This window comes from Sceloporus occidentalis, unplaced genomic scaffold, assembly GCF_023333645.1.
Source record: "Sceloporus occidentalis isolate IW3139 unplaced genomic scaffold, rSceOcc1.0.p SCAF_2, whole genome shotgun sequence".
NCBI classification, from domain to species: domain Eukaryota; kingdom Metazoa; phylum Chordata; class Lepidosauria; order Squamata; family Phrynosomatidae; genus Sceloporus; species Sceloporus occidentalis.
In genome coordinates, this window is record NW_028316982.1 from 219818232 (window position 1) to 219833010 (window position 14779).

Here is a 14779-nt window from a genome sequence, read left to right on the forward strand (position 1 = left end):
TGCAGGACGTTGTACTCGTACACAGTGTAGATATGATCATTGTTATAATAATTGTAAAGGGGCTCATCCCAGGTCTTCCTGCACACGTTCTGCTCAGGTTTCCCAGCCCTTTCGGGGAGGGCACCCTGCTATGGCAACTGCCAGCAAAAAAGAGAGTCCTGGGGGACACAAAACCGGGAGTGCAGGGGGCCATAAGTAGCTCAGTTGCCTTTTCTCCTGCCCAGGTTTTCTTGTTGGCTTTTTCTTCTGTTAAAACAAAGGCCCTTTCCCTTTGCTTGCAGCATACCCTAACAGGGAGGCTGCTTCTTAGTTGCTGAGGGTTTTCTTTTGGTTTCAGGATACCAGTTTCTGCACCCCTCGCTCACCATTTTCCCAAGAACCTGCAGTCTGCTAGGTCCATGCCTGAGGTCCTTAGAGCCAAGATCAAACAAATGCAGGCTGGGTGTGTTGCAGGTCCTTTTTTTTGGTGTCACCTTTGACCAAGTTACATATTTCTCCGCTGAGATTAGTTCCCAAGGAAGCACTTGGTGAATTTAGGATTATCCATCACCTTTCTCACCCCCCTGGTTCATCGGTTAACGATGCTATACCAGATGAGCTGTGTTCAAGTCCAGTATGCCTCCTTTGACCATGCTGCTGTCTGACTTGTTCAGGTCTGTGGAAGGGTGCACTCTTGGCTAGTGCGACATCCAGTCTGCCTTCAGGTTACTCCCTGTCCATCCTGATGATTTTCATCTTTTGGGTATCCAGTTCAATGGTAACTGGTATTTTGACAAGACCATTCAGCCTTTGAGACTTTTAGTACCTTTGAATGTGAGTTGTTTAATACCTTTACATTATTGGTTTCTGGATCTCGGGTTCAGTTGGCTGCTTTCTGGCCGAGGGCCCTGTTTCCCCCATGCCCTTCTTGGGCTTTCTTTGGATTTTGTTATTGGCCTCTCCTCACAGCTTCATGATAGTTTGCTAAGCTATGTTATTTGCTGGGATATGCTGTGGGTGTCCCCAGCTCATGCTAAAACATATTCAGTTTTGTTGGGTCACCTTTACTTTACTTACAAGGTGGTGGCTCCTTGTATAGCCTCTTGAGCCAGGCTAGCCTGAGCTCTGGCGGGCCCTAAGTTTTTTACATCAGTATGTAATATGTCCAGAGCTATATGTATGATGACCTGCTGATTTGGTTCAATTCCTAAAAGGTTTTGATGGGAATGCCATTTGGCAAAGGTCCTGATGCTTGGGTGATAAGTTGCAGGTCCACTCTGATGCAGCTGGGAGCATTGGGTTGTGTATATTTTCAAGGCCATTGGTGTGCTCTGATATGGCCTTAAGATTGCATGCTACAAATATCCTGAGGGATATGACAATTTGGGAGCCGCTTCCCCTTTGGCGTAACAAGGAATTCCAGAGCTATATGTATGATGACCTGCTGATTTGGTTCAATTCCTAAAAGGTTTTGATGGGAATGCCATTTGGCAAAGGTCCTGATGCTTGGGTGATAAGTTGCAGGTCCATTCTGATGCAGCTGGGAGCATTGGGTTGTGTGTATTTTCAAGGCCATTGGTGTGCTTTGATATGGCCTTAAGATTGCATGCTACAAATATCCTGAGGGATATGACAATTTGGGAGCCGCTTCCCCTTTAGCGTAACAAGGAATTTGGTGTTCCGAAATTCGCTAACTAAAAAGTTTGTTTTTGTGTGATAATCAGACAGTGGTGGCTGTTCTGAACAAACAAGCCTTAAAATCTGATAGAGTTAAGGGTTGATTTAAATTTTGTGTTGTGTTGCTTAATTACAATATTTCCTTCACAGGTCATTACGTTCCAATCTAATGGAGGGAGTTTTAGCTTCCAATTGCTTCTGCCTAACACAAGATTTATACATAAGCCATTGTATAATGTTTGAATTTGGTACTGTGGCCTTGCAACCATTTTGTTATCTTATATTATCGAGTTATTGTATACAATTGCATGTGTATGTAATTCAGCAACTAATTTGTACTCAGTTGCGGTGGTCCCATTGTCATTCAGGTTGGGGGAATTGGTAGCTGGGTCCAAGAGCGATTTGCTGGGAGGACACTTGTGCTTCTGTCATTGCCTTTTGAAGCATGGTATGTCCTTTTATTTGCTGGTCCAAGTGCGATCAATTGGGAGTTGGGCAAACAGTGGTGTTGCGTCACCATCGTGGCTCATTTGCATGGGTGATCTAGGCCATTCAATCTTTGGGAATCTTGGCCTATGGTTGTCAATTTTGTTTGTACATTTGGTTGGTTTACCTTTGTACAGGTACCATGTGTTGCTGTGCTAAGAATGACTGCATTACGATTGGGTCTCCCAGCTGACAATTTTGGAGGTCATTTTTACTGCAATGGTGTGGCCACTGCTGTCTCTCAGGCTCGTATGCCTGTACAGGATATCAGGACTATTGGAATTTGGAGATCAAGGCCTTTGCTGGTTTTGTTCGTCCGCACTTGGCCCTGCGGTGAACTTTTATATCGCTCTTGGCAGGGTTGGCGGTAGGCGTTCTTCGAACGGCCTTGGTGGCGGCAGCATAGGCCAGGATCTGCACGGTGTGGTACCAGGGCTACGGAGCTCTGGTTTGGGAGTCAGTCGGGACCCGGGGGCGAATAGGGCAGGCGTATGGCCATTGCGGGGGCCATAACGCGAGAGCGCCTCCCGGTGACTAGGGGCTTAGCAAATATGTGAACGCATGGCAGAGATGCGGTCATACGGTGTTCATTAGCCCCTAGGTCATCCCAATGCCTGGTGGGTGCCAGGTTGTGGTTAATCAGACAAACGTGGGGTTGTTTGATTTCGCAGATCCTGACCTCATGCTTTGTGCCAACCCTACCAATGGTTTGCTTAATAAAGTTGTGGCCTTTCCTCCAACACGGTCTCCTGTGGTTATTCGGCAGCAGCATCTGAGGCAAAAAGCGGTTGCCCGACTCGGCGGGCTGACCGCTTTGCCGCTAGACGCAGCGAACGACTACAAGCCCCAGAGTGCTCTGGGGCTTGCCCCAGCTCCCTATTGGTGCGCAGGGTGAAAGGGAGTCCCTTCCGCCCCGCGACGCTCTGGGAGCTGGGCTCGGTGATCGGGAGTTCCGGTCCTCCAGGGCAGATGATTGGTTCAGCTGCCCTGGAGGAGGAGTCTCCTGGTCAGGTGGTACTGAGGGCGGGGCTTAGGCCTATATAGGCCGTGCTGCCAGCCCCGGCCCTCAGTCGGCGCTTGGCTCCGGATGGTTAGGAGCCAAGCAGGAAGGGAGGAGGAGCTGAGCCTTCTCCCACCCACCCACCGCTTGGGTTTGGGTTTTTTGTCACAACTTTGGGGCGGCAGCATAGGCCAGGATCTGCACGGTGTGGTACCAGGGCTACGGAGCTCTGGTTTGGGAGTCAGTCGGGACCCGGGGGCGAATAGGGCAGGCGTATGGCCATTGCGGGGGCCATAACGCGAGAGCGCCTCCCGGTGACTAGGGGCTTAGCAAATATGTGAACGCATGGCAGAGATGCGGTCATACGGTGTTCATTAGCCCCTAGGTCATCCCAATGCCTGGTGGGTGCCAGGTTGTGGTTAATCAGACAAACGTGGGGTTGTTTGATTTCGCAGATCCTGACCTCATGCTTTGTGCCAACCCTACCAATGGTTTGCTTAATAAAGTTGTGGCCTTTCCTCCAACACGGTCTCCTGTGGTTATTCGGCAGCAGCATCTGAGGCAACAGAACTCTTTTACTCAATCTGGGTTAAATCAAAACAAAATATTTTTAAAAGTCAAAATATAAGATGACTTGGGCTGGATCAAATCAAATATCCATCATCCTTTTATCCACACTGGCTAGCCAGTTGCTTGAGGCCTTAAGAGCTTGAAAGGCAATAGTCCCCACTTGTCATTGCTTATGCTACAATTAGGATTCAGACAGTGACATCTAGCCTCTGAATTGGAAGAATCTATTGAGTTTGCAGGTATGTAAATGAAGCATTTAGAAGCTAACATGGTGATCTGAGTGTTGGATTAAATCTCCAGGATATGAGAACTCAAATCCCCACTAAGACATGGAAATCTAAACACACTCTATCAGCCTCTAAGAAAGGCAATATCCCCCCATCTTTCCAGGAAAACCCTATGATAGGTTTGCCTTGCAGCCACCATAAATTGGAAATGGCTTGAAGGCACACAATAGCAACAAACCAAAAATTAATCCCAGTCAGAAAATTATTGCAACTTCCAGAAGCTTTCAACCTGCCTGGGCAGTAGTTATATTGGTGAGGATTCTGGCAGCTGCAGTAATAATAATAAAAAATGACATTTAGAATCATTGATCACAAATCAGGATGGTTATAGCCAATCTACCATTCCATATTTATATATGAAAATGGGGAGGCTGACTAAACACACAATACTGTTTCAAAGGTCTTGGCTTTTGGGGCATTAAATTATCACTTGCTGGATCAGTGCTGCTGTGCAAGCCTTCCCAGAATAAACTGCTCGGCCACAAATAAGACTCCCCATCCAGTGAACTCTGCCCATGATGACTTTTATTTAGCTTAGTCGGTTTTAATATGTAGTTTTTAATCTTACATTGTTTAATCTTGTTGTAAGGGGAGGTATTATATATATATATATATATATATATATATATATATGGATGTATTTTAACTTGTTGTACGCCGCTTTGATTGCTTGGCAAAAAGCGGGATAGAAATTAAAAAAATATTTATTTATTATTATTATTATTCACTCCTGATCTTTTAAAATAATGCTCAGCTTCTGTATAGTGCGAGACCATTGCTTCCATTGCACTCTCCTACATGTTTCTAGGTCCACACACCCAAAGTGAACACTCTTATGAACATAGCTTGAGCCAGTAAAAAGTATTGGAGGTGGGGTGAGGGGCATGGGAATATTAGGAACCAACAAAAATTGTGTATCCATGAACATAATTGCATGAATTTGTGCAATAACTATGGCTTCAAAGCAGCAGCATTATAGAGGGCATCTCCTCTAAATTGAACTTATGTCTATTTAACTAAAGGCCCTGCTTTTGGATTCCTTAGCTAGTTGAGATATACTGGATTGGATCCCACTTGTTATTCATGCCTTAGCTCCACTGAATTCAATGGGACAAATTAGTCTTGACTTGTTCAAGGTCCATTTATTTCAGTGTTGCTAAAGTATCAGTAACTTAGGCCCGAAACAGATGGGCAGACAGGGGCAGCTTCTGATCCCTCTGGGGACATGGCATTTACATGATGCACACACCCAGAAGACCCAGAAGCTGCCCCAGGGTCACCTAAGGCAGCCCCAATCCAGTCCCAAAAGGAACAGACTTTTTCTGTTCCTATTTGGGACTGCGGGAGGAGGGGCCCTCAGGGCCACAGCATGTGTTCCCTGTGGCCCCAGGGCGATTGGGCTGCGAGCGACTTCTGGCCACTCCTTTCTGGCCATCTGCTTAAGCCCTTAGTCTTGATCCAACCCACTACATAAGTTTAGGGATGTATATGAGTTCTGTGGTAAAGACTTTTCAGTAATGGCACCCAAATTTTGAAACTCTTTGGTAGAGATTTAAACAGTTGTTTTCTCATCTTTAACCAAAAAAAGGGGGTCTTGACACAGAGACATCATGTACAAAAAAGCTATTTTCCATGAGATAACGATAATGATGATTATAACAATGATTTTGCATTTTGGGACAGTTTGCAAAAACCTTTAACTGAGTGAAGTACAATTGTAACTTTTTCTAGTAAAGGTTTTCTCCAGGCTCTCTTAATTTGTTTTCTTTTTCTTTGTAAAGATGTTTTATAACAGAGAATCTTCTCTGGAAACGAGTTTCTTTTTTATTAGCCTCTTGAGTGGGTGGCAGTCTTGAAGACCTTGGACATTATAAACCAAATGCACTGCCTTCAGACCAAATATATTCCTTCTGGCATTGCCTGCATTGTTCGTTGCTTAGTTTATTTATGTATTGGGAGGTAAATTGGTTTTGGAAAGCCACCTTGAAAAACCAGGATCTGGGATTGGGAGAGTATAAATACTGTAAAGAAATAGATATCAAGATTGGTATGGGTGTTGAAAGTGGAGTGTAGGAAGCAAGCAATAAATTTAATGTTCAAAGTATTTACAAAAGAGGCAAGGTTGAATGTGATGATGAATGGAATAGAGCTTAATAACCAGCATGCAACAAATGGTATTCTTAATTTTTTTTAAGAAGTCAAACCAGAGAATACTTGCCTTTGTAATAACAAAACACCGTATGCTTATGGGACTGTACCTAGACATCTGTTGTGTGACAAATACAGTACAATTAGTTATGGATCATCAAAGAGATTCCTTGCAAATGACAAAATGAGTGTGAACTCTAATTTTTTTCAAGTTCAAACATCTGGGGAGTAATTAATGACATGGAAACTATGCAGAAGGGAGAAGTCTGGAAAACTGCAGAGCTGCAAGGGACTCACCAGGTGATATTGCCCACAAATTAGGTATGTTCTGCCAATATAATGCTGCTTTCCACCAGGGTTGTGGGGGGGGGGGGGAGAAAAGAATGGGGGAGAAATGTAGTGTTGGGAATAGAATTGCTATAAATTCTTTTTCTTTGCTTCCCCCCCCCCCCCCTTTCTTCTGTTTGACTTGCAGTTTGGATAATTATTGTCAGAAGTGTATAAAAAGTAGATAAACTCCAACGTCATTTCTGTTTATTTTTAAAGTGGGATCTCCTTGTGTGATGTATCCATAAACAATGGCTGTATAGAATGTATAAGATGTTGAAAAATATATATACTTATATCTTTTGGTTTAAAGGGTAACGTATTGCTCTAAAACTGTATGATAAAAAATAGACCGTTAGTTAGGAAGTACCAAATACTAAGGCTTGTATAATCTTAATCTGCTAAACATCATAAGCGTTATAATTGAATATCTTTTTTCTTTTATATGTTTTTATTTGTATAGAAAATTAATAAAGACTATAATTTTAACAAATTATGCACTATTGGCAAATATACTAAGTATGCTACTGACAATACAGAAGGCTTGTGGAAGCAATAGTAACTTTTGGGCCATGGATGCTGGAAGCTGTGAAAAATATAGTTCCCATAGTTCTCCAGATTCCATCATTGCTATAGAAGTTTAACTTGATGTTGCAGTTCCAAGAAAAACCTGAAAGTGATTTCAGTAATACCAAAAAACAAAAATAGAACAGAACTACTTTTCTGTACTTTAGAAAGTATGCCAGCCCTCACTTTAACATAATTAGGAAGAAGTTGTAAGTACTAGGATAGTATCATCGTGCTTATCTTCAAAAAGTAGGGCTGCAATGAAAAGGCAAGCAAGCCCTGCATAGAAAAAAATTCTACACTTCTCTGGCATTTTCCAATCTGCTAGAATCCCACTCTTATTTGTATCTACAGCAATACTCAGTATTAAAGATTTCACTAGATTCTAGCCCTATTGAGGCTTTTGGTAGATATGTTTTTTTAAACACATGAAGAGGGGAGAATACTTACCTTGCCTTCCCATCATCACTCTACTCAGATGAAAAGTAAGAGGAGATCCCCCTATGCATTTCCTAGAACAACCTACATGCCCCACGCTGTATTTTGGGCTGCACATATTTCATATCTGGAGACAGCATGTTCTTGAATGATCAATGACCTTTCAGGAACACTAAGTCAGGTTCCCAAGAGAACAGGAGTGTGACCCAGTGCAGATGTACATCCAGGTAATAGGACAATCAAAGCTAAATGAGTATACTAAATGTTCCTTCCTTCCCCCACGTCATCTGCATTTCATCTCAAGACTTGAGACAAAGTATCTTCCTGCACCCAAAGCAGAAGTCAACCTCTCTGCCTTCCCTGTGTTGTGTTCCCAAATTTCCCTGTCCATCCATCCTAGGGATATCGTGATCCAATCACTGTTTTTGTCACATTAAAGTTAAGCCATCACCACCCCAAAATCTTACTGTTGATTCCTGAGAAAGCCGTCAGGTCTTTATTACAGTGCTAGAGATCATCAAGCACAGCCCCAGGGACTAGTTGTCAGGTATAACTATTGATCCCAAAACCTAACCAATTTGCACATAGCCAGCATACACCTCTATGCTCTGTATATGTTTTCTGGGGCCCTCAGATCTCCTAGTCTGAGCCCCTCCAGCTTTCTGAGGTCTCCTCATTGGACAGGAAGTTATGACCCACCTGAAAACCCTGCAAACTCCACTATCCCATTTCCATATTTCCATTTCAGTTAGCTCTGAATGCTGTTTCTGTGTGGGTTGCTATTGTGTGTGATTATATATAGGTGCAACCCAGTCTCTTGCAAAAACTAATTTCTCCATTTAAAGTAAAGCTGATCATTGGACTGGACCTTCAGTCCCCCCTCTCTTTCTTTGGGTAACACATTCTTACTTGCTTGCCCCCCATGATTAAAAAAGACTCTCCTCTTCAGAGCAGTAACTCTTTAACGTGATACATAGAACTAAGTTTTCCTTCCCTGCCCCCACTTATTCTTCTACAGACTACTTTACTGTAATCATTGTTCTAAGATTTTTATACTCCCTAGATATCTTCCTGCTCAATTTCCTTCTTATCCAAGCTATACCTCTGCAATCTCTCACTTGGTGATTTTGTTCAATTTCTCATTTTTGTGTTCACTACACGAAGGTTTATTTCTTCCAGTTCACTCATGGCCAGTTATTTCAGAAGTACATGTGTGCATGCATAGCCACAAACAGATATAGTATCACTATCAGAGTTAGAGTTGTGTAAGTTAGAGTTGTGTAATTTATCAGTATTGGTTCATTTACATTCATCATTTTACTTTGTATTACAATTTCACAATCTATTCTCCTCCTTGTACAAAGAGAATTGATGGCAACAGTGCATGGTTCACATATACTGAATGATTTGCAGAGTTTGGAGAGTTATTTTACTAAAATAATTAATTCCACTGTTCATTGTAATGACTGAAAAGAGGTATGTTGCTGTTACTCATTACAATAATTAAAACAAGTAACTCCTTCTATTATTTATTGGACAGTTGTTAACTGTCCTCAAGTTGGCCTTGACTCATGACAATCCTGTGAATGAGACACTTTCAAACCCCCCTGTACTCAACTGCTCTACTCACATCCTGCAGGCTAATGGTCTTGGTCTCCTTGATTGTGTCTCTCCATTTGCTATGTGGTCTTCCTCTCTTTCTACTGCCTTCCACCTTTCCTAGCATTATTGTCTCTTTCTACTGCCTTCCACCTTTCCTAGCATTATTGTCCTCTCCTTGTTATGAGTCCAAAATATGATGACCTCGGTTTAGTCATCTTGATTTCCAGTGAGTGTTCAGACTTAATTTGTTCTAGAACCCATTTGTTTCTCTTTTTGTCAGGCCAAGAGTTTGTTTTCTTTCTATCAGCTTTCTTCACTGTCCAGCTCTCATATTTATACACCTTGATTGCAAGGATGAGTCTTACTTTTCATTAATTTCTGACTGTAGGCATGTCAGAATGCCTATTAAAATGCCCTGCCCTTGTGGTCTCTTCCAACTCTGTGATTCTATGAGAGGACCCATTCTTTGTTACATAAAGTCATTTTGCTCTAACTCAATGAGTTATTATTAAACATGTGACTTTACTGCACCCTTATCACCCCTCTCTCCAACTCCCCCATACAATTAGTTACTTCCAAGCTGTAGCCACTATCTGGCTTAAACAGATCTTATTGTTAGGGTGATATGAGAGGTACTGGCTCTCTTAACTACATTAATCAAGGCAGATGCTGAACTACAACCATTCACCTGCCCCTGGTCTACAAGAGAAAATAAATGAGTTTAGTCGTCTTTCTAAATCATACTAAGGTAGCTTTACTTACAAATTACTTGTTCATAATAAAAAACACATTCTTATAGAGGAGATGGAAGGAAGAAGAAAATGGCTCTATATTACAATGATTACAGGAAGAGAGTGTGTGATAAAAACAAGCAAACAAATAAACAAACAGGAAGTCACTATAATACAAATATAATAGCAATTAGTGAGTATAGGCATGTAAAGGTTGCTATCTCTAACACTTCCTGCATACCAGCTGTTACAATAGGAACTGTGCAATATTCGTCAGGTCAGTTGATATGCAGAATGTTTAATAAGATTTCTTAGCATTTCTTCTGGGCTAATTACCTCATTATTAATGACTGATTTGATCATTTAATCTAATTGTTTACTTCTTTCCCCTCAAAAAAACAAAACAAAACAAACAAACAAAAAAAACCAACCACCCTACATTACTATCAGCACTACAGATAAGCAGTAGAAAGTTTTTGCTTTGGAAACAAGCAAGGGAATATTTTGTGAATGATAACCCATTTCTCCTTGCTAAACTCTCAGACAAACAAGCAATGGCAAGACTATTTCGCTGAAGAATCACCAGTATAGTGGGCCCTTGGTATCCACTGAGGTTCACGTTCATGTATCCCTGTGGATACTAAAATCTCTGGATGATCAGGTCCCATTATATACAATGGCATAGTAAAACAGTGTCCCTTACATAAAATAGCAAAATCAAGGTTTGCTTTTTGGAATGTATACATTTTTCAAACATTTTCAAGCCATGGATCATTGAATCCATGGATAAAGAATCTGTGGGTATGGAGGACTAACAGTATCAATAATGGAAGTATTATCCTCCCTCTGCTTCATCACTACTCTGCTTCAAAAGCAGAAACTTCGAAAAAACACAATGGAGAAGATGAAGTGGTATAGACACAGAAGGTAAATAGAGAAGGGTAGATGCATTTAGTTAATCACTAATAAGTGTGTGTGTGTGTGTGTGTGTGTGTGTGTGTGTGTGTGTGTGTCTTACATCTTATTTAATTGCATTTTTGTTAGAAGAGGGGGGAAACCTAACTATTAAATTACCATTTATATTTAAGGTAAATGCCTGCCGACTGAAATTGAAAAATGCCATCCTTGATTTTACTCCTGTTCCATTTTCTTATCCCTTCCTGAGCTTGGGAGAGAGAGAAGCAATTGCATGAATTACTGAAAACTGTTTTTCACCCACCTGACCAAATATTATTTTCTTGATTTCTTTTTCTCCTTCCTTTACAATATCTTCTCCTTACCTCCTCTTTTTTTTAACTTACCAATTTCTACATAGACCATAGCCCAAGTCCCAGGGTTAAGAGCTTCAAAATTCAGTTTCCAGTGAAAGGTGAGATATAAATTGAATAAATAAAACAAATAAAAATCTCTGTGAAGTGTCTGACACAGGAGGACTACGTGATAGTAAAGGAGAGTACACCATTTTGTACTACTACCCTTACTAGCTGTATGCATTTACATCTTGTAATTTATACTCTAACCATGATATAAAATAACTGGGTTGGATTTTATGACTGTAATTTCCCAATCAAGAAGCATATTTACATGGGCTAAAAGAACCAGTTTTCCTCCTTCCTCATTGCAACCTGTTTTTACAGTGCAGGACCAAAGCCCCAATTTGACAACAGACTATCTTTATATCAAGAGTCCAGGCCACCCCTGTCTTAAACCTCATTAAAAAGGTTTACTTTTTGCTCCAAATTTTCCAGGAAAATTAAGAGCACTCTACAGCAATGTGAGGGTGGCTGTTTACACAGTGTCTCACTGTTCCACCTCTCACTGCCACTGCAAATCACTCCTTATTTAGTGTAAAAGAATGTGCCCAGCCATGTGATCAACACTGGGCATCTCATTTTAACATGAGAGGAAGCGTCTTGTGTTGGTGGTGGTGGCACTGGGCAGTACATTGCTATGTATGTGCAGACAGCTGCCCACTGTCCCTCTGGAATGTAAAGGTAACCAGGAGAATTGGGGCAGCTCTGGGGCCAGAATACTTCAGGAGCAGCCTAGAGTATTCTGGCTGGTATGGAACCACCCCAGAAGGACTTACAAAACAGCAAGAAGTAGTTTTTTCAAAACTCCAGAACTAGATTTTGGCTATAGAACCAGCTAGAAAAAAATGTATTGCTTGTGTATTGCATGGTCTCTCGTGTAATTATTTAAATAAATAATGTAATTTATAATTTAAATCTGGAATTAAGTTAATGCTGAAGTGCTGTCAATCAATGAAGATAAAAATAAATAAATAAATTTTTCATTATTAATTAGAAAATTTCCAACATTACTAATACCTTAATTGAAGCCTCAAATTGATGTATTCCTGTCTTCCCACAAACAGAATATTTCTTAGATTTTGTGGTTTTTTTGGGCTATGTGGTCATGTTCTAGAAGAGTTTATTCCTGATGTTTCACCAGCATCTGTGGCTGGCATCTTCAGAGATGATGATGCCAGCCACAGATGCTGAAAAAACATCAGGAATAAACTCTTCTAGAACATAGACACATACCCGAAAAAACCACAAAAAAACTATGGCTGCTGGCCATGAAAGCCTTTGACTTCACAGAATATTTCCTACAGTTCATGCATTCCCCAAAATATAATATTTCCTACATTTGCAGATACATATCCTGAATATATGTTGCCATTTTTCAGAGGTGGAAATATCCTCAGAAATAATAGGAAAGTTTTCACAGAATTCCTGGTTAGCACTTTGTTTGGTCTGTAACTGTTTAAGCCTTCTAGAGAAAACAATCCTCTCAGCAGCTCTGAATTACAATATTCACTGCATCCCTGTCATTTAGTTAGTATGGTGCAGTATTCTTCGTCTGTGTCCTGCCTACGATCTTCCTTTTCAAGCAGACACAATGATATTTTCCCTTCTGTGAGTAATGTAATATGGAATCAAAGTGCTCTTTCCAGTTCTTAGCTTTATTCTTCGTGTGTTTTCAATATCTGTCCAGGAGAGTCTCTAATGGGCACCACATGTGACCATCTTGCTTTCTGAATGATCCTTCACTGTTTTTGTAAAGCTGTTTGAAGTCTCAGATTTTTGCTTCTGCAGCTTTCTCATGGGTTCAGACTTTCCTATCCTGCCAAGCACCTCCTTTCTCCTTTTGCCCTTTTCTCTCTACATTACATGTGTCTTCAGGAGCACCATGTATTTGATTCTGTTCTTTCTTTCTTTCTCTTTAGAGGACTCCATTCATCAGTGAGTCTCCAGGTTGCTAGTATAATCCACTTAACTCTCTTTCATCCTCTCCGGCAGCCCACATCACTTCGTCTGCCTACTTTCCACCACCTATTTCAAGATGTGACCTGACTGTCTCTTATTTTCATTTTGGAGCGTCTGTTCTTTTGTCTTTCCCCAGCGCAAGTATTGTAGGAAACCTGATCAAAATCTAACAGCCATTTCTTCATTATTAAGATGTTTTTTTTAAAAAAAAAATCCTGTCCCTTACTATGATGAAGTTATGCTTACTTATATTGGTTGTTTAAATTTAATTAACAATGTTGCTCCTGAATAATTATGATTTTATGATCTGATGAGTGACTATATGGCTTATTTTTAAGAATGGATGAATCTTATTCTTCCTTCCATATATGAGTTACTTAAATATCATGCTCTTGTTATCAGTTTATGAAGAAATTTGTAGGTGCTGGAAAGCAAAAATGAACTGAAGGAAATCTTGATCCACCTGCACTGCTTTAATTCAGTAGGTAAATGCCAGGTAAATGGAGATGACTGTGTTATACCTGAGGTTTTTTTTGCTGAAAATACAAAGCCTCTATCTGAAAAAAGAAGGGGCAAGCCTCAGTTTCACAAAAATGCTAGAAAGCACAGAGATCCAAAGTATGTCTACTAAGTATTCAACACCCTTTGCCTGGATTGATGTAAATAAGAAAGTGAAAATCTTTCTTCTCCAATTGCTCTCATCTAAATATATTTCTCACCTTCATTTAATATCAGATTTTGAGACTCCCATAGGGTGTATTGCAAAGCCACGTATATTTGTATAACTGTTGTTTGTTGTCATTAACAGACCGCAAGTTGACTATGACTCATGGTGACCCCATGAGTGAGATATTTTCACCACCACTCCGCCCTCAACTGCTCTACTCAGGTCCTTCAGGTTCAGGACTGTGGCTTCCTTGAACTAATCTAGCCATCTAATATGTGGTCTTCCTCTCTTTCTACAGCCTTCAACTTTCTTAGCATTACTGTCTTTTCCATGAACCATGGGGCTCTGCAAACAGCCAGCTGCCCCCTTTCCAGCCATACGGGGGCCGCAGCAACTGTACTCCACAGCCCCAATCTGGCCTTTCCAGGGCTCAAAAAGGAGCCACGGCTATATGGCGCTTCTTCAGCGCTGTGTCATGTGGACACAGCACCAGAGGAGCACCGTGACACCGCGTGATGTCAGTGTGTGATGTCATGGTGTCCTGGGAGCAGAGTTGGGGTGTGTGTCATGTAGACACTATGCCCCGACTGCACCTCCAGGCCGACCCAAACTGCTGGTATGCACAGGGCCTAAGTCTTCTCATAATGTGGCCAAAGTATTACAGCCTCAGTCTATTCATGCTGGCTTCTAGGGAGAACTCAGGTCTTATCTAGTATCCATTTATTTGACTTTCCGGCTGTCCACTGTCTAGACCCTTCATTTAATGAACACATTTATGCATTTTTCTTAGTGGATATGTTTTTACACCAATACACTGGTTGCTGACCTTGGTAATGGCCTTGTCAGGTGTGGAAGCCCAATTTCAGAATACCTCCTTCCTCTTGGAACCTGACTAGCACCAGCATTGGCTTTATTTAGATGTCAAATACAAACATGGCTATTAAAGAAACCCTTTAGGGCCTGATTCAAAATATGTATACAAATGGTTTTAAACTGTTTTATCTTTGGTAATCGATTTTTAGTTTGTA